Source organism: Mya arenaria, chromosome 9, assembly GCF_026914265.1.
Source record: "Mya arenaria isolate MELC-2E11 chromosome 9, ASM2691426v1".
Taxonomy (NCBI): Eukaryota; Metazoa; Mollusca; class Bivalvia; order Myida; family Myidae; genus Mya; species Mya arenaria.
The window spans coordinates 49,457,383-49,476,478 of NC_069130.1; the positions used below are offsets into that span (position 1 = coordinate 49,457,383).

A 19,096-nucleotide genomic window follows, 5' to 3' on the forward strand; every position below is an offset into this window, starting at 1 on the left:
GCGTCCAACCTCTCACGAAACCGAAACATATTTATGGTTTAATTGTTACAAGGGTTTGTGAATCCTATTGATTATCTGTGTTCTGAAATAGTGAATTCTGGTGCAGAATATTTATTATCTTATTTTGTAAATCACTTGAGGATGAACTTTTCCATTGTAACAGTTAATATAAAACATGTTTTTCAAAAGTTGAATATCAATAAAACGTGCACAATACTCCTTAAGTTTGGAATTTATGCATATCGGGATCCCAGTTAAAGTATTTTTATTTTCTACCTGGTTAGCATGACATGTTTATGATTATAGAGCGCATAACATACCTATTAATCATTGTATCAGATATATTGGACAAGACGTTTTGAACCAAAGTCATTTTGTGTGTTAAATACACAAAGTTGTAGTATAATAATATTATATAAAAATGTATATATCAAAGGATATGGTTGTTTATACGGTAACAAATGTGTTTTATTTAATTCTATTTATAAGTGAATTTAAGGTGGCGAATATGAGCTAACCTTGTTCGGGGTGCGGCCCGGGCTATTATTGTTCAACTGACGGTGTTAGAACAGGATGCTTAGCTTGCGAAGATGGCTACTACAAACCTGGTTATAATGCAGCCACTTTCTGTAATCCGTGTTAGACATTTTGTCCAGGAAATGCGCTAGTTGAAGAGCGGGAATTTATATCTAAAAACTGTACAAAGGCAGAAGATAGTGTGTGTAGTTGTAAACACGGGTTTTACCGCGAGTACAACATGAATGGTCTCTGTCTTAAATGGACGGAATGTGATGTTGGTTTTGGAGTAATTATTCCAGGAAAGAAAAAATACTACATGATTTGTGTCAATATTGTCACTATTTGACACCTTTTTGACGTATGTATCTACGCCTGTGAATGTGTCCGATATCCATTTAACCATGTGACTTGAGTTCTGGTCTGGATACACATAAATTGATGAAAATGACTCCAAATGTACTTTGTTCACATGTTAAAGATGCACTCTAACTCCCAAAATTGAGTTTCCACTACCAAAAATGATGAATAAATGCCGAAAACAATGGTTGAAATGAAGGATACCGAAACACGGCATTTCTACCTTATGAGACGACAGTAGATCATTCTTAATCTTTTAGCACTCACCAATCATGTAATAGTTTAGCGTTTCAGCTATTAATTACACGGTTACAATCTTGTTATCTGTAATTGATACATAAATTCATTATTTAGTAAGTAGTTTAAGGTTTGTAATTCCAGATTTATGTTTAGATTTATGTTTGTTATTCATGTGTATGTATTGACTGTGAACAAGAGTGTCACATTAAGTCTACAATAAATTAAACGGCACCGGTATTTTAGTACTTTTTAAACCCTTTAAAGTTAAAAAGCTATTTCTGCTTATCATTTGCAATCACGAATGAAACACGTACATTTTCCAATGAAGTGTAATTAGTCCCATATGTTATTATATCATTAAACGCAAGGTCAATAAAAGTCTCTTAAATATCATTGACAGCTGTAGTATTAAGAAAATGTACATTCTTCATGTTAGATAAATCACTTAAATCTCTCACTTCATAAAATCGTGCACGGTATGTAAATGTCTTGTTTACAATTATAATGGAAGGGTTCTCAAATTGATTTTAAGATAACATGACGCGCATATTGAGTTTCAAAATGGCTCATTTGTGATATATTAATGTGTTATATTCAACAGGCACAGATATAAATGATGTTGTTTGTGAGCAATGCAAGGAATGGTTTACCTCCGATAAGATATCATCGACAGAGCAATGTCTGAAGAAACAAACAATTGGTAATAACGAAATTAGATTACTTGTATTTGCTTAGTCTAAAAACATAATTAACTTAAACTTCAAAAAAGTAGTAATACTAAAAGTTGTATTTGACTTTGATTGGCCTTGTTTGCAGTAACAGGCCCAACACAGTTATTATACTAATTTGTTTCCTATTTCACTGCCAAACAAAATAGGTTAGGCTCATTATGCAAGTTCAATTGGCAATAATCACTTCTGCCAAGTCTATACAATGAGACAGATGTAAGTTAAGTCCGCATATTGGGATTGTAAATGTGGGTGTAGTCTATACAATGAGACAGATGTAAGTTAAGTCCGCATATTAGGATTGTAAACGTGGGTGTAGTGTATGTGGATATATCCCCGGGACCGTAAACAGGAGCTTTATAAGAAATATTTGGTTTGATTGTCCTCATGCAAGAGAATATTGTATTACAAATTAGTGAATTCTGGCGCTGAAGGAGGCGGGTGCTGGGGAGCGGGGTGGATGTTGCTCTGGGTGCGCATGTATGTTCCATTTCGACGCAACATTAAGGTGAACATTAACCAATATAATTTTTACTATGAGACCCTTGGAAGCAGAATAAAACATTTAAAGTTGAGATGCCTGGTGAACAGGTGAATAGGTACCCTGTGTGGCGTTTATCAGGCCCTTTTAGAGAGAAGTGGGCACGTGTTCTACAACTTTACATACAATACGTAGTGATTGGGCTTAAATAATAATAATAATAATAATAATAATAATAATAATAATAATAATAATAATAATAATAATAATAATAATAATTAATAACAATAATAATAATAATAATAATAATAATAATAATAATAATAATAATAATAATTTGTTTCCAAGTACAATGCCAAATATAAAAGGCTAGGTTTTGTCGGGATCTTTTCATTTTTTTTTTTTGTTTTAATCAAGCTACTGAATATCACTCTCACAGTTAAAACAGTTCCCATTAAGTATTGGGCAACTTTAACATTTAAAACCAAATCATTCACGATTATTACCAAGAATATAGTAAATAAAGGTTATTATTGAGGTTTCCATTGGTATTTGGTTGCTATCTATACAAAAAAACTTGTTATAGTTAATTGTCAGTGTGACTCTGACATTCCATTTAAATGTTAGTTAACAGTTGATCTCTACTACAAACAAATGCATTTTGGAATCCCACAGATTATTATATTTAGAAAGAAAAGACACGGTTGTAAATCTTCATATATACATTAACTTGATGTGTAGTATCTTTTTGTTAAATGTCTGTTTAACCGTTGATTCTATCGTAGTTTTAATAGGTGAAACTATCACACAAGCATTAAAATCACTAAAACACCTTAAGGACAATGCAGAAATAGGAACATTATGAAAAGGCAAAATACAAAAGTACTAAAGGTTTAAACCACAAAAACACCTCGTAGACGATGACAGCAAAAGATGAGAACAAGCGTAGAAAAATGTCACATATGCCGTTATTACATGCGTCCTGGCCCCTATTTCTCGAAACTTCTTAAGCTTAACAGGCTTAAGTCGCTTATTTCAATTAGCCAAAATACATACTGACAATTGATTTTGATAAATGAAAAATGGTTTATTCTGATAATCATACAGATTATTCCTACATAATTTCTAAAAATTCTTGAAGAAGTAAATATAATTCATTTTATAGAATAACAAAAATAGTGAGATTAGCTTAGTCCTGTTATAAGGGACTTAAGAAGTTTCGAGAAATTGGGGCCTGGTGATAAACTCTTTTTTAAAGTTAGCAAGGAGCTATAAACAGTGTGTGTATACCACGTGATAAATTTCGTCATAAATGCTACGTCTTAAGGCAATATTTTGCTTCGAATGAAGACATAAAATAAAAATAACTTCACTATTTCTTTACCATTTCCGAAGAAACATATCGCAGTCGACGCCTCTTAAGGAGCCCCGCCTTCGGTCTTTTACCAGAGTTTGATTGAGAGTTTAGTTTCTTCAAACACTTCGATAAACTTTTTCACAATACTGCCGTCTGACGGAGCACTGTCAAAACATTATTTTGGAAACAGGTTTGTCGAAGTGTTTGATTAAACTAATAAAACGAAGGCGGGGCTCTTTAAGCGGTATAGACTGCCCTTCGTTTTATTTCAAATGGTGTAGTAAAAGAAAAGTTATCTTTGATTTAAGTCTTCATTTTAAGCAAAATATTTCCTTCCGACGTAGCATATATGACGTCATTTATCACGTGGTATACACACACTGTATAAAGCATACCACGAGGGAAGTGGGTTGGCGGGTTTTATTGAGCCATTATGACATCTGACCTTATTACTTCGGCTGATTGAACGTAAGTGATCGGGCGTGGTCACACGAACGCTATTGCGCATGCGCAAATGCCTTTTTGTTAACTGAAATTGCGGAAGCGGGAACATCTTGATATTGTTGAAAGCATTATTAACTTAATAGCTGGTAATTTTAATATCTATTTCTTCAGATTTTCGTGGATGGGAGGTAGCTGCTTCGGGAAAAGGTTCTATATACTTAATATTTACTTCTTTTTTATGTTTTTTCTCGGATGGTCGGTATATGCCATCGTGAAAAATACCTAATTAATATATATTTCTTCTTAAGGTTTTCCAAGTTGGGCAATAGTTGACAGTATTATTGTTATCATGGGACTAATCGTTGCGGTATCTATCTGTAGCTTTTGGAAAAGAAAAAGGTAATCAGTCTAAATCACATACTAATGTTTAATATATAGATAATGCAGTTAGGTAGCGCGCCTTCAGTTGTTTAATATGTTTAAACTGGGGCGATAATTTATATCACTCCAAGGTTTAAACCAGTAACAAACTAAATATTTCTGATTAATTCTAGTATTCGAGAATGAACATTATTTGAAACGCTATGAGAGACAAATCCAATGCAAACATTGCTGGAATAATAATATCTGTCATTTGTTTCTGATCCTAATAGCAAATTCCGATCCAAGTGCACCTTCGTTGCCTTTTAACGAGGCTTGCAGAGTTACCGGCTACGCAGCGTGCCCTAGGGTCGGTTCTATTGAAACAGGTATCATCTATTGAAATATCATTATTATGCTTTCATAAAGTGTAATAAAGAAATACAAAGTATTGTGTCACAGAGCGTGACTCATCCAGCATGGGGGTGCCAGAGTTTTCTAGCACGGCTGAATTCACCGAAAAATGCCTACGTCAGATGTGCTGGAAAATCCCTCCTGGCAACCCTATACCTCAAATAACGGGCCTCCCCATATTTATTCTATTCTGACATTTTGTATCTATTGTTTTATATATTTGCAGAAACCGAGGACATTCGAAAGACGACGTTGGAATATTTGACAACTAAACAATTCTGTGCTTATAGTGTACGTGATTATTCTTAAAATGAACATAAACACAAGATCGAATTACAAGTAGAACAGAGTTGATATTAAACTAGTTAATAGGGGTCATCGTATCATACGATCACTTTTTCAAAGCAGTAACCATGTGTTGTCTTAATATATGCGTTTAAACAACAGGTAAGAATGATGACGTAAGACATAGTTAATTGGATGGTAAAAATGATGATATAGGGCAGAAATGATTGGATGGTAAGAATGATGAGGTAGGACAGAGATGATTGGATGGTAAGAGACGATTGGATGGTAAGAATGATGACGTAGGGCAGAGACGATTGGATGGTAGGAATTATTACGAAGGGCAGAGACGATTGGGTGGTAAGAATGATGACGTAGGGCAGAGACGATTGGGTGGTAAGAATGATGACGTAGGGCAGAGACGATTGAATGGGGAGAATGATTACGAAGGACAGAGATTATTGGATGGTAAGAATGATGACGTAGGGCAGAGACGGTTGGATGGTAAGAATGATGACGTAGGACAGAGACGATTCGGTGGTAAGAATGATGACGTAGGGCAGAGACGATTGGGTGGTAAGAATGATGACGTAGGGCAGAGACGATTGGGTGGTAAGAACGATGACGTAGGGCAGAGACGATTGGGTGGTAAGAATGATGACGTAAAGAAGAGACGATTGGGTGGTAAGAATGATGACGTAGGGCAGAGACGATTGGATGATAAGAATGATGACGTAAGGCAGAGACGATTGGATGATAAGAATGATGACGTAGGGGAGAGACGATTGGATGATAAGAATGAGGACGTAAGGCAGAGACGATTGGATAGTTAGAATGATTACGTAGGGGAGAGACGATTGGATGATAAGAATGATGACGTTAGGCAGAGACGATTGGATGATAAAAATGATGACGTAGGGGAGAGACGATTGGATGATAAGAATGATGACGTAAAACAGAGACGATTGGGTGGTAAGAATGATGACGTAGGGGAGAGACGATTGGATGATAAAAATGATGACGTAAGGCAGAGACGATTGGATGGCAAGAATGATTACGTAGGACAGAGATGATTGGATGGTTAGAATGATTACGTCGGACAGAGATGATTGGATGGTTAGAATGATGACGTAGGACAGGGACGATTGGATAATAAGAATTATGACGTAGAACAGAGATGATTGGATGGTAAGAATGGTGACGTAGGACAGAGACGAGGATGGTAAAAATTATGACGTAGAGCAGAGATAATTGGGTAGTAAGAATGATGACGTAGGCAGAGATGATTGGATGATACGAATCATGACGTAGGACAGGGGTGTTTGAATGGTTAGAATTATGATGTAGGACAGAGATGATCGGAATGTGCAAGTAACTTATTAATTATATAATGCAATTATATCAAACCGAGAGTCTTGATCTTGCGATAATTGGTCGTATGTTCGTTGATAAGATAGTCCCATAGTTGTTGGTATATATGCATGTGTATTAGTCACTACATAAATTCATATTGTTTATATAATTTGTTAAAATATACACTCATTGTTTTTGTTTCCGTCACCCTGGCATTGTATTATTGAATGATCCCCGTATAATATAATAGTTCTTTAATAATTGTTTAAAGCATTTACACGTAGTCTAATAGTTCGTGTCTTTCTCTCTCTATTTTTCATGAGATAGTAGACTGCAACTAATGATTGATATATTAAATAACAATATAAAGACATGTCAATAAAATTAAACAAACAAACATTAGTTTTGCTTTGTTACTATTGTTCTACGTCAGCGGCGTTAAATGGCGACATTTACCAAACGATGGAAGGTGTTTTAATTACTTTATGTTATTCCATATGGTCGTTACGCCCACTAATTGTTATTCCAAAGCGACTCCACTGTGTACTTTATGTAATATTTGAATACACCAATATCTCTTGTCCAGAAGGTGTTGAATAAAGTTATGTGTTATTTGGTGAGTGTAAGAGTATTTTTATCTCATGCTTTTCCAGTAAAAATAGTGAAAACCACCTACCTGTTTACCTGCTCTAATGGTGAGGAGAATACCACAACGCAATTGCATATATTGCAGAAATGCAGTGCCCGAAAAAAATAAACGACAGACACATACGATAGTTTCAGTTCTATTAATAAAAAGAATGCTTACATAAACAATATCCAGTAAGAATTACAACAAATACTATAATTTTAACGAAATGAGCTTTCTTTTAAATTGCGACGTCATATCCTGTATGATGAAGTTCTAAGTTTTTTACATTTTCATGACGCAATTTCCTGTTTAAGCACTATAAGTACCGGGCGTCTTTAAAATTGTTTTCCACGAAATCAAGACGAAGGACCAAGATTTCCTACTAAGATTTAGATTGAAAATAAACTTCTGTATTTTAATGAATAACTATTTATTACAAAAACAAGATGATAAATAAAGGTATGACTTGCTAGAATATTGTCAATAGAGCATTTGGTTTGGCCAAGTCATTTGTTTCCAAACATGTATGGAACGCCAAACTAACTGCTCTGTATGACTTGTGCGATGGCGAAGTGCATACTGACTTTCGCAACACTACCTGCTCTGTATGACTTGTGTGATAGCAAAGTGCATACTGACTTTCGCAACACTACCTGCTCTGTATGACTTGTGTGATGGCGAAGTGCATACTGACTTTCGCAACACTACCTGCGCTAGGATGACTTGAGTGGTGGCTGCGAAGCGCATACTGACTTTCGCAACACTACCTGCTCTGTATGACTTGTGTGATGGCGAAGTGCATACTGACTTTCGCAACACTACCTGCTCTGTATGACTTGTGTGATGGCGAAGTGCATACTGACTTTCGCAACACTACCTGCGCTAGGATGACTTGAGTGGTGGCAAAGCGCATACTGACTTTCGCAGCACTACCTGCTCTGTATGACTTGTGTGATGGCGAAGCGCGTACGGACTTTCGCAGATCTACCTGCTCTGTATGACTTGTGGTGTGGCGAAGCGCATACTGACTTTCGCATCACTAACTGCTCTGGATGACTTGTGTGATGGCGAAGCGCATACTGACTTTCTTAGCACGAACTGCTCTGGGTAACTTGTGTTGTGGCGAAGCGCATACTGACTTTTGTAGCACGAACTGCTCTGGGTAACTTGTGTTGTGGCGAAGCGCATACTGACTTTTACAGCACGACCTGCTCTGGATGACTTGTATGGTGACGAAGTTCATACTGACTTTCGCAGCACTAACTGCTCTGGATGACTTGTATGGTGGTGAAGCTCATACTGACTTTCGCAGCACTAACTGCTCAGGATGACTTGTATGGTGGCGAAGTTCATACTGACTTTCGCAGCACTTACTGCTCTGGATGAATTGTATGTTGGCGAAGTTCATACTGACTTTCGCAGCACTAACTGCTCTGGATGACTTGTATGGTGGCGAAGTTCATACTGACTTTCGCAGCACTAACTGCTCTGGATGACTTGTGTGGTGGCGAAGTGCACACTGACTTTCGCAGCACTACCTGCTCTTGACTGACTTGTGTGGTAGCGAAGCGCATACTGACTTTCTTAGCACTACCTGCACTTGGATGACTTGTGTGGTGGCGAAGCGCATACTGACTTTCTTAGCACAAACAGCTCTTGGATGACTTGTATGGTGGCGAAGCGCATACTGACTTTCTTAGCACTAACTTTTCTGGATGACTTGTGTGGTGACGAAGCGCATACTGACTTTCTTAGCACTACCTGCTGTGGATGACTTGTGTGGTGGCGAAGCGAATACTGACTTTCTTAGCACTACCTGCTCTTGGGTGACTTGTGTGGTGGCGAAGCGCATACTGACTTTCTTAGCACTAACTGCTCTGGATGACTTGTGTGGTGGCGAAGCGCATACTGACTTTCGCAGCACTGCCTGCTCTTGGATGACTTGTGTGGTGGTGAAGCGCATACTGACTTTCTTAGCTCTACCTGCTCTTGGATGACTTGTATGTTGGTGAAGCGCATACTGACTTTCTTAGCACTACCTGCTCTAGGATGACTTGTGTGATGGCGAAGCGCATACTGACTTTCTTAGCACTACCTGCTCTTGGATGACTTGTGTGGTGGCGAAGCGCATACTGACTTTCGTACCACTACCTGCTCTTGGATGACTTGTGTGGTGGTGAAGCGCATACTGACTTTCTTAGCTCTACCTGCTCTTGGATGACTTGTATGTTGGTGAAGCGCATACTGACTTTCTTAGCTCTACCTGCTCTTGGATGACTTGTATGGTGGTGAAGCGCATACTTACTTTCTTAGCACTACCTGCTCTTGGATGACTTGTATGTTGGTGAAGCGTATACTAACTTTCTTGGCACTACCTGCTCTTGGGTGACTTCTATGGTGGTGAAGCGCATACTGACTTTCTTTGCACTACCTGCTCTTGGATGACTTGTATGGTGGTGAAGCGCATACTGACTTTCTTAGCACTACCTGCTCTTGGATGACTTGTATGGTGGTGAAATGCACACTGACTTTCTTAGCACTAACTGCTCTTGGATGACTTGTATGGTGGTGAAGCGCATACTGACTTTCGCAGCACTAACTGCTCTGGATGACTTGTATGGTGGTGAAGCGCATACTGACTTTGTTAGCACTTACTGCTCTGGATGACTTGTATGGTGGTGAAGCGCATACTGACTTTCTTAGCAGAACCTGCTCTGGATGACTTGTATGGTGGTGAAGCGCATACTGACTTTCTTAGCACTACCTGCTCTGGATGACTTGTATGGTGGTGAAGCGCATACTGACTTTCTTAACACTACCTGCTCTGGATGACTTGTATGGTGGTGAAGCGCATACTGACTTTCTTAGCACTACCTGCTCTGGATGACTTGTGTGGTGGTGAAGCGCACACTGACTTTCTTAGCACTACCTGCTCTGGATGACTTGTATGGTGGTGAAGCGCATACTGACCTTCTCAGCACTACCTGCTCTGGATGACTTGTATGGTGGTGAAGCGCATACTGACTTTCTTAGTACTACCTGCTCTGCATGACTTGTATGGTGGTGAAGCGCACACTGACTTTCTTAGCACTACCTGCTCTGGATGACTTTTGTGGTGGTGAAGCGCATACTGACTTTCTTAGCACTACCTGCTCTGGATGACTTTTGTGGTGGTGAAGCGCATACTGACTTTCTTAGCACTACCTGCTCTGGATGACTTGTATGGTGGTGAAGCGCATACTGACTTTCTTAGCACTACCTGCTCTGGATGACTTGTATGGTGGTGAAGCGCATACTGACTTTCGCAGCACTACCTGCTCTGGATGACTTGTATGGTGGTGAAGTGCACACTGGTTTTCTTAGCACTACCTGCTCTGGATGACTTGTATGGTGGTGAAGCGCATACTGACTTTCTTAGCACTACCTGCTCTGGTTGACTTGTATAGTGGTGAAGCGCATACTGATTTTGTTAGCACTAACTGCTCTGGATGACTTGTGAGGTGGTGAAGCGCATACTGACTTTGTTAGCACTACCTGCTCTGGATGACTTGTATGGTTGTGAAGCGCATACTGACTTTCTTAGCACTACCTGCTCTGGATGACTTGTATGGTGGTGAAGCGCATACTGACTTTCTTAACACTACCTGCTCTGGATGACTTGTATGGTTGTGAAGCGCATACTGACTTTCTTAGCACTACCTGCTCTGGATGACTTGTGTGGTGGTGAAGCGCACACTGACTTTCTTAGCACTACCTGCTCTGGATGACTTGTATGGTGGTGAAGCGCATACTGACCTTCTCAGCACTACCTGCTCTGGATGACTTGTATGGTGGTGAAGCGCATACTGACTTTCTTAGTACTACCTGCTCTGCATGACTTGTATGGTGGTGAAGCGCACACTGACTTTCTTAGCACTACCTGCTCTGGATGACTTTTGTGGTGGTGAAGCGCATACTGACTTTCTTAGCACTACCTGCTCTGGATGACTTTTGTGGTGGTGAAGCGCATACTGACTTTCTTAGCACTACCTGCTCTGGATGACTTGTATGGTGGTGAAGCGTATACTGACTTTCTTAGCACTACCTGCTCTGGATGACTTGTATGGTGGTGAAGCGCATACTGACTTTCGCAGCACTACCTGCTCTGGATGACTTGTATGGTGGTGAAGTGCACACTGGTTTTCTTAGCACTACCTGCTCTGGATGACTTGTATGGTGGTGAAGCGCATACTGACTTTCTTAGCACTACCTGCTCTGGTTGACTTGTATAGTGGTGAAGCGCATACTGATTTTGTTAGCACTAACTGCTCTGGATGACTTGTGAGGTGGTGAAGCGCATACTGACTTTGTTAGCACTACCTGCTCTGGATGACTTGTATGGTTGTGAAGCGCATACTGACTTTCTTAGCACTACCTGCTCTGGATGACTTGTATGGTGGTGAAGCGCACACTGACTTTCTTAGCACTACCTGCTCTGGATGACTTTTGTGGTGGTGAAGCGCATACTGACTTTCTTAGCACTACCTGCTCTGGATGACTTGTATGGTGGTGAAGCGCATACTGACTTTCTTAGCACTACCTGCTCTGGATGACTTGTATGGTGGTGAAGCGCATACTGACTTTCTTAGCACTACCTGCTCTGGATGACTTGTATGGTGGTGAAGCGCATACTGACTTTCAGCACTACCTGCTCTGGATGACTTGTATGGTGGTGAAGTGCATACTGACTTTCTTAGCACTACCTGCTCTGGATCACTTGTATGGTGGTGAAGCGCATACTGACTTTCTCAGCACTACCTGCTCTGGATGACTTGTGTGGTGGCGAAGTGCACACTGACTAGTGCAGCATTACTTACCTGAGATTAATTGTATGGTTGCCAAACAGCACAATAAATTCCATATATCCATTCTTTTAGGGACATTCTTCTGACACGTCCGTGCACGAAATACATACTTTAAAAGGCTATAACTTTCGTAACGGGTTTAAAGGAACAATAGTCGATAGCAACACCTCAAGCAAAAATTCAGCCGATCGCAGCGGGCATACCTAATAAGCAATGATAAAGAACAAAATTCATTCACTATTTATTTTTAACGCAGACACATTAGTTGTTCAATGATAGAACTCAATGTTCTTGATGAATTCTGCATAAATATATTTTCAAATCGAAAAAAAGTTGTCCGAGTTTTCTAAATATGGAAGTACACCATATTACAAATATATAGTACTTTAAAGTGTTGTCGTGGTGTGTTTGAGCTTAGCGTAAAAATGCACAAAGCGATAAAAGCTAATCGTGTTACAGGAGTCTATTTTGCCTCATTCTATTTACGTTTAGGAGCAACAAGTATACAAGCACAACAATGGTAGGAATCGTACGTCACGCGCACCTGCTGACGGTTCAACGGTTTCTAGCAAAGTGTCCTTTAACAAGGAATTTTTTAGATAGGAGTCCCTGTGGACGGATATAACTTTCTTAGATCAAGTCAACAAAACGACAGATCTATGTATATATAGTATTTAAGGCAGCACGATCTCGCTAAAATGCCCTATGAATGTCGGAATTATTACGTTCAAGATCTGAATAAAACAGTCCGATGGCCTAAACTGATTCCACACCAGCGTGTTGCTGAAAAAGGTTCCCGGTGGACATGGATATACGCAGGTCATTTCTCATAATGGAACAAGCAGGTGCGCGTGACGCAGTTACCTATCATTGAACAATTCATATGCCTACTAAGCAAGCAACCATGTGCTTTTATTTATATATAAAAATATAATTCTGTTATAAGTCAACTGATTGTTTAATTGATAACTGGCGACTGATTAAAGGCGAGAAAGAAAGGATCAAGCTTTTCATAAAATTAAGATCGTACAGAGAATGCATTTAGTGCAATAATAATTTGAAAACGCAATACATATTAAAACTTTCAACAAAACAGGTAATATTGTGTGGTTATCTCCCTTTTTACATGCTTTGGATTTCAAAGACATTACATTCATTATCTTATTTCCACATGCATGTATACAAGGAAAATGAAGACAATGCTTTTAATGCCACATGATACACAGTAGTTTACCAACTGTTTGAGCTATACTCTAAATTTAAACATCTAGTGTCTGTTTTGTTATATCAAATATAATTTATTTCTTAAATTATAATGATTAATTGGATTAAAAGTGCGTATGTTGTTTTGGCATCATGCGTTTTACTGAAAAGCACGGTGAGTTTGATTTATTGGTAAATACTAATTAGTTGTCATGTTCATGTTCATGTGGAAAAGTCTTTGAGATATTAATGTCAGACTTCATATACAAATTCATGTCATTTAGGAGAACGGTCCATGACTGTTCTTGTTATACTTTTTACTTCCCTCCATAACTCAATATGTGTTTGAGACATTGACATCAACTGTACAAAAAAAATAATTGTGTTTGATAAACTGAATTAAAAACTTTGCTATGCTTTTAAAATCTATCAATAAAATTCCATGCCTTTTTCCCAGATGTTATAACTTTTAGTCCTTATTTCTGTATGGAAGGACTATCAGCTTATAGAAAAGATGTTTTTTTTTTATTAATAGCTACGTGGCCACAAATTCCCCACTTAAAAGGCTACAAAATATCGCGAATATTTTTTATCCGTACACTAATCATATATGTTTTTTATCATTAATTTCAGATGAGTTAAACATTATAAAGATTTAAAATGAAAAAAATAATTTGGAACGACCTATATCGTGCCCTCTAAAAGTAAACTAGTTCTTCAAAATAATTTGAAGGTTGGTTGGTATGTCTGGGTTTCAGATTACAGTGTTAAATAATGCGGTTAATCCCTTGAAGTGTGAAAAAGTAAAAGGGTACACAAAAATGTATTTATATAATTATCATAAATATCCTAAAATGTGGTTGACATCCTTAAATAACGTCTTTAAATGGTTTTAATAAATTATTTGTATAACAACCCGTGACGTCACGACAAATGAAAAGCTTTGAAAAAATACGCGCAATAAGCTTTATAAATAAACCGACGTTTAGAGCTGTTACATCATTTTAAAAACAAACGTACTTGAGGCGCGTTTTTATTAAGTCTAGAAAAATTGTTTAATTAGTTCCGTATTATCGAGAAGTAACTGGTAAATTGATGATCATCACTGCAATTCTAATATATCAGACAAGTTAATATATAAAACAATAGTGGATAAATTAATCTAATGTAATTATACGATACAGATAGGCTTTGGAAATATGTTTTATAACGATGTTCATTAAATTAATGGAACTTTTGGTAGAATGGCCTACACATTTGCTCAGAAAAGTTTTCCTCCTACCACCATCCCCCCATCTACATTTTCATTAAAATACATACAAAATAGACTTAAGTGAGTATATCTAAATACTATTATAGTAACCATTTGAAATTAAACTGACAGAGAAAAAAAAACAGCACACACTATCACCTTGTAACAGATTAAGTTTATGTTAAAATTAGGTATTCACGCAGAAGCAGAACGTACATTAACTATTGTATTCTTGTAACAGTACCTTACGGCCATCCAACGGTGTAAATATACACAAGTAATAAGCTATATCAGCTATTTTATGTGTATCGCGTTAACGTATTATGTTCGAGGAGGAATTATGAGAAAATGGCTCATTTATACAGCTAACAGTGCACCAAAGGAGTTCCGTATCAATATATTTCATCGTGAATAATCAAATTTACACGCCAAATTAAACATGATTTTTAGATTTTCACGACCCAAACAACTTTATACCACGTGATAAATTGCGTCATATTTGCTACGTCGGAAGGCAATATTTTGCTTTAAAAAAGACTTTAAAGAAAGATATTTTCACAATTTCTTTACCATTTTAAATGAAACATAGCGCAGTCTACGCAGCTTACGGAGCCCTGCCTTCGGTCTTTTACCAGATTTTGTTTGAGAGTTTAGTTTCTTTAAACAATTCGACAAACCTTTTCGCAATACGGCCGTCTGACGGAGCACTGTCAAAACATTATTTTGGAAACAGGTTTGTCTAAGTGTTTGATGAAACTTATGACTTTATCAAATTTCGGTAATAAAACAAATGCGGGGCTCTTTAAGCGGCATAGGCTGCTCTTTGTTCCATTTTAAATGGTGTTGTTAAAGAAAAGTTATCTTTGATTTAAGATTTCATTTTAAGCAAAATGTTGCCTTCCGACGTAGCATATATGACGTAATTTATCACGTGGTATACACACCCTGAACACCTATTGGGAATAGAATTCCACTTGTGAATTTAAGATTGAGCAAGCTTAGAAAAAAGTCACGTTTAAGAAACATACAGTTAGTTGAACTTTACCAAAGTTACGTTTCTTATAAGGAACATACAGTAAGTTTAATCTAACCAGAGTTACGTTTCTTATAAGGAACATACAGTAAGTTTAATCTAACCAAAGTTACGTTTCTTATAAGGAACATACAGTAAGTTTAATCTAACCAGAGTTACGTTTCTTATAAGGAACATACAGTAAGTTTAATCTAACCAAAGTTACGTTTCTTATAAGGAACATACAGTAAGTTTAATCTAACCAGAGTTACGTTTCTTATAAGGAACATACAGTAAGTTTAATCTAACCAGAGTTACGTTTCTTATAAGGAACATACAGTAAGTTTAATCTAACCAAAGTTACGTTTCTTATAAGGAACATACAGTAAGTTTAATCTAACCAGAGTTACGTTTCGTATAAGAAACATACAGTTGGTTGAACCTACCCAGAGTTACGTTTCTTATAAGAAACATACAGTTGGTTGAACCTACCCAGAGTTACGTTTCTTATAAGAAACATACAGTTGGTTGAACCTTACCGTAATTACGTTTCTTGTAAGAAACATACAGTTAGTTGAACCTAACCAGAGTTACGTTTCTTATAAGGAACATACAGTAAGTTTAATCTAACCAGAGTTACGTTTCGTATAAGAAACATACAGTTGGTTGAACCTAACCAGAGTTACGTTTCGTATAAGAAACATACACTTGGTTGAATCTAACCAGAGTTACGTTTCGTATAAGAAACATACAGTTACTTGAAACTTACCAAAGTTACGTTTCTTATAAGGAACATACAGTTAGTTTAATCTAACCAGAGTTACGTTTCGTATAAGAAACATACAGTTGGTTGAACCTACCCAGAGTTACGTTTCTTATAAGAAACATACAGTTGGTTGAACCTACCCAGAGTTACGTTTCTTATAAGAAACATACAGTTGGTTGAACCTTACCGTAATTACGTTTCTTGTAAGAAACATACAGTTAGTTGAACCTAACCAGAGTTACGTTTCGTATAAGAAACATACAGTTAGTTTAATCTAACCAGAGTTACGTTTCTTATAAGAAACATACAGTTAGTTTAATCTAACCAGAGTTATAAGAGTTACGTATCTTATAAGAAACATACAGTTAGTTGAACCTAACCACAGTTACGTTTCTTATAAGAAACATACAGTTAGTTGAACCAGCTAGTTGAACCTAGCCAAAGTTACGTTTCTTATAAGAAACATACAGCTAGTTGAACCTAACCAGTGTTACGTTTCTTATAAAAAACATACAGCTAGTTGAACCTTACCAGAGTTACGTTTCTTATAAGAAACAAACAGTTCGTTGAACCTAACCAGTATATATTTAAATAAGTGCACCAGATACGTTGGGGGAAAACGGGCAAGATTTAGCTTCAATACCTACAAACACGGAAACAGCCCATGTACTGAAATGGTATAATCATGCTTTGAATCATTTTTTTTAGAAAGTAGAAATACGCATGTAACACCGAGTATTTAATTATGATTTGGCGTTATCTGATCTATAAAATCGTCCTACGTTGGAGGACAACACTGACTCGAGATTCATATTCATAAACAACCAGGTCGTTCAGTACTTGACGTTCATTTATTAGTTGAATTGATTTTGTGAAATATTTCATTCCTGTCAGGTGCATGCTGGCTCTGAAGAGGTTTTTATGTTATGTTTGCATATATTGATTTAAGGTCCGGGCGAGTATGGTTGAGCGTTCAAACCAAAGTGCACCTCTTAATTTTTACTGACCGTGCCAAGACGATGTCCCAACATCTTCTTATAACTCTTGTTATGTTTTGTGTTTATAGTTTAGTGTTTATTTAATCTTGATCGATGTGCTTGTTCAATATTCAGGCTACTGGGTTAGTCACTATAGTATCTATTGACCAGTGTGTTTTAGTACTGGAGTAAGTATCATATCCGTAAATTCTGGATGCCAATCCCTTTAACTTCAATATTCCTTCGACAAAAGTGTTAACAAAACATGTGTTTCAGGACGGATCACAGCCGCAGCTGGACCTATGTCTTCCAAACAACGAAAACGCCAACGCCTGTTGTGCATGTGTTTACTATCAGCATACAGATGATAATCGTGGTTGTAACATATCCTGTCCCGTGAACTATCATAAATTTGGCGATTACCATAACTCTTGCAATCGGGTCGGAGAAAAACCAACCTCTACTGCCATTCCGACGACCACTATGACGAAGCATCCAAATTTGAACGAGATGGACGCTTCAAATGCCACAAATCTCAACCCAACCACGCCACAAATCCCTGAACCCTACTTTTGTATTCGCATATGTGAATCAGGAAAATACTATGACAAACAATTTTTGAAATGTCAGACTTGCCCGACACATTGCCTTGAATGCAGTAATGAAGAGAATTGCACGACTTGTTATGTTAAACATGACAACAAGTGCTACCAAGAATGTCCACAAGGTTTCTCTCAGTCAGAAAAAGACAGTGATGGTTCAATTATGTGAAAAGAGAGCGAAGCCGGAAGCAAAGGCAAAATTGGTCTCGGCATTGGTGTTTCCGTAGGAAGCATTGTTTTGATTATGACGGTGGTGGTAGTGAAGGTGATGGTAAAACGAAAACAAAGGACATCTGGAAAAATGCACCGGAACTCCGTAAGTCTCGTCTGAATGATAAACAATCAGCTTTTTTATGGGCAAACAGTAGTTTTCATACAGTATGAAAAGCAAAGTTGTTGAAATATTTGTGACATCTTTTATTTTCATCGGAATATAATTCATTGGTAAGAGCACATTATCGAAATCTATACTTCTTTGTTCGCCTTATCTCTTTTGTAAAAAGATAAATTATCGTAAAACAGACATGGAATTGTCAATGAGTGCTAGTAATAGGCAAATACTATATATTTTTACATGAAAAGAATAAACGCAACAATCATGTCGTTATCTTAACTGTGTTTCCGCGTTTAAAAATAGGGAATAATGGTTTCCCAGTTTAAAAAAAGTGAGGAAATATATATAGTAACACATTTGTACAGGGATTTCGCGATTATGCGATGCCCCTTGCAAGCCATGTGACCGTTTAATGCACTAAACTGTCAATAAGCGTGTTAGCAGCTCGTTGTCATTTTCAGAAGGGTTATCCTTATTCGCAAATTTCCATTCATTAATTTTATTACCGATTTCGATCTTTCGGGCTTTCTGTCCACGTTGTTTCGCATCAGTATTCTGCTTCCTTCCAATGCCCGTTCTTCCGGAAAGCCATGAAGTATGTATATTTAGCATGTGAAAGTAACACATAATAATACAGATAATGCATCCATACCCTAGTACATTGCATGGCGATTAAACAGCAGTTGGTTTTTATTATGTTTTCCAATAAATGATGATTGTACCTAAATTTGAAATTTATTGCAGTAATTTTCACTTTCTTTAATTAAAATAGATGCAAACAGCTCAAGAAGGATTTCGAGACAGTGGACACACAAATCCCGTTCTGACACACTACAAACAGAATACATTCGAGACTCAAAACGGCCACGACGAAACCGAAATACATACAGAAGAACACTATGATATGCCATTCCCAATTCCCAATTCCGCCACCACT

General features: G+C 37.5%; 1 long non-coding RNA gene across 2 annotated transcripts; it reads left to right on the forward strand.

Annotated features, from left to right (window-relative positions):
- Positions 1-314: 314 nt before the first annotated feature.
- On the forward strand, positions 315-6,925 carry LOC128245651 (uncharacterized). Of its 2 annotated transcripts, XR_008263204.1 has the most exons (4): positions 315-1,816; positions 4,298-4,333; positions 4,435-4,525; positions 5,127-6,925. It is a non-coding gene; the product is annotated as an uncharacterized LOC128245651 (long non-coding RNA). The 2 variants fall into 2 exon arrangements; XR_008263203.1 differs by lacking the exon at positions 315-1,816 and having other exon boundaries at positions 3,691-4,333.
- The last annotated feature ends 12,171 nt before the right edge of the window (positions 6,926-19,096 follow it).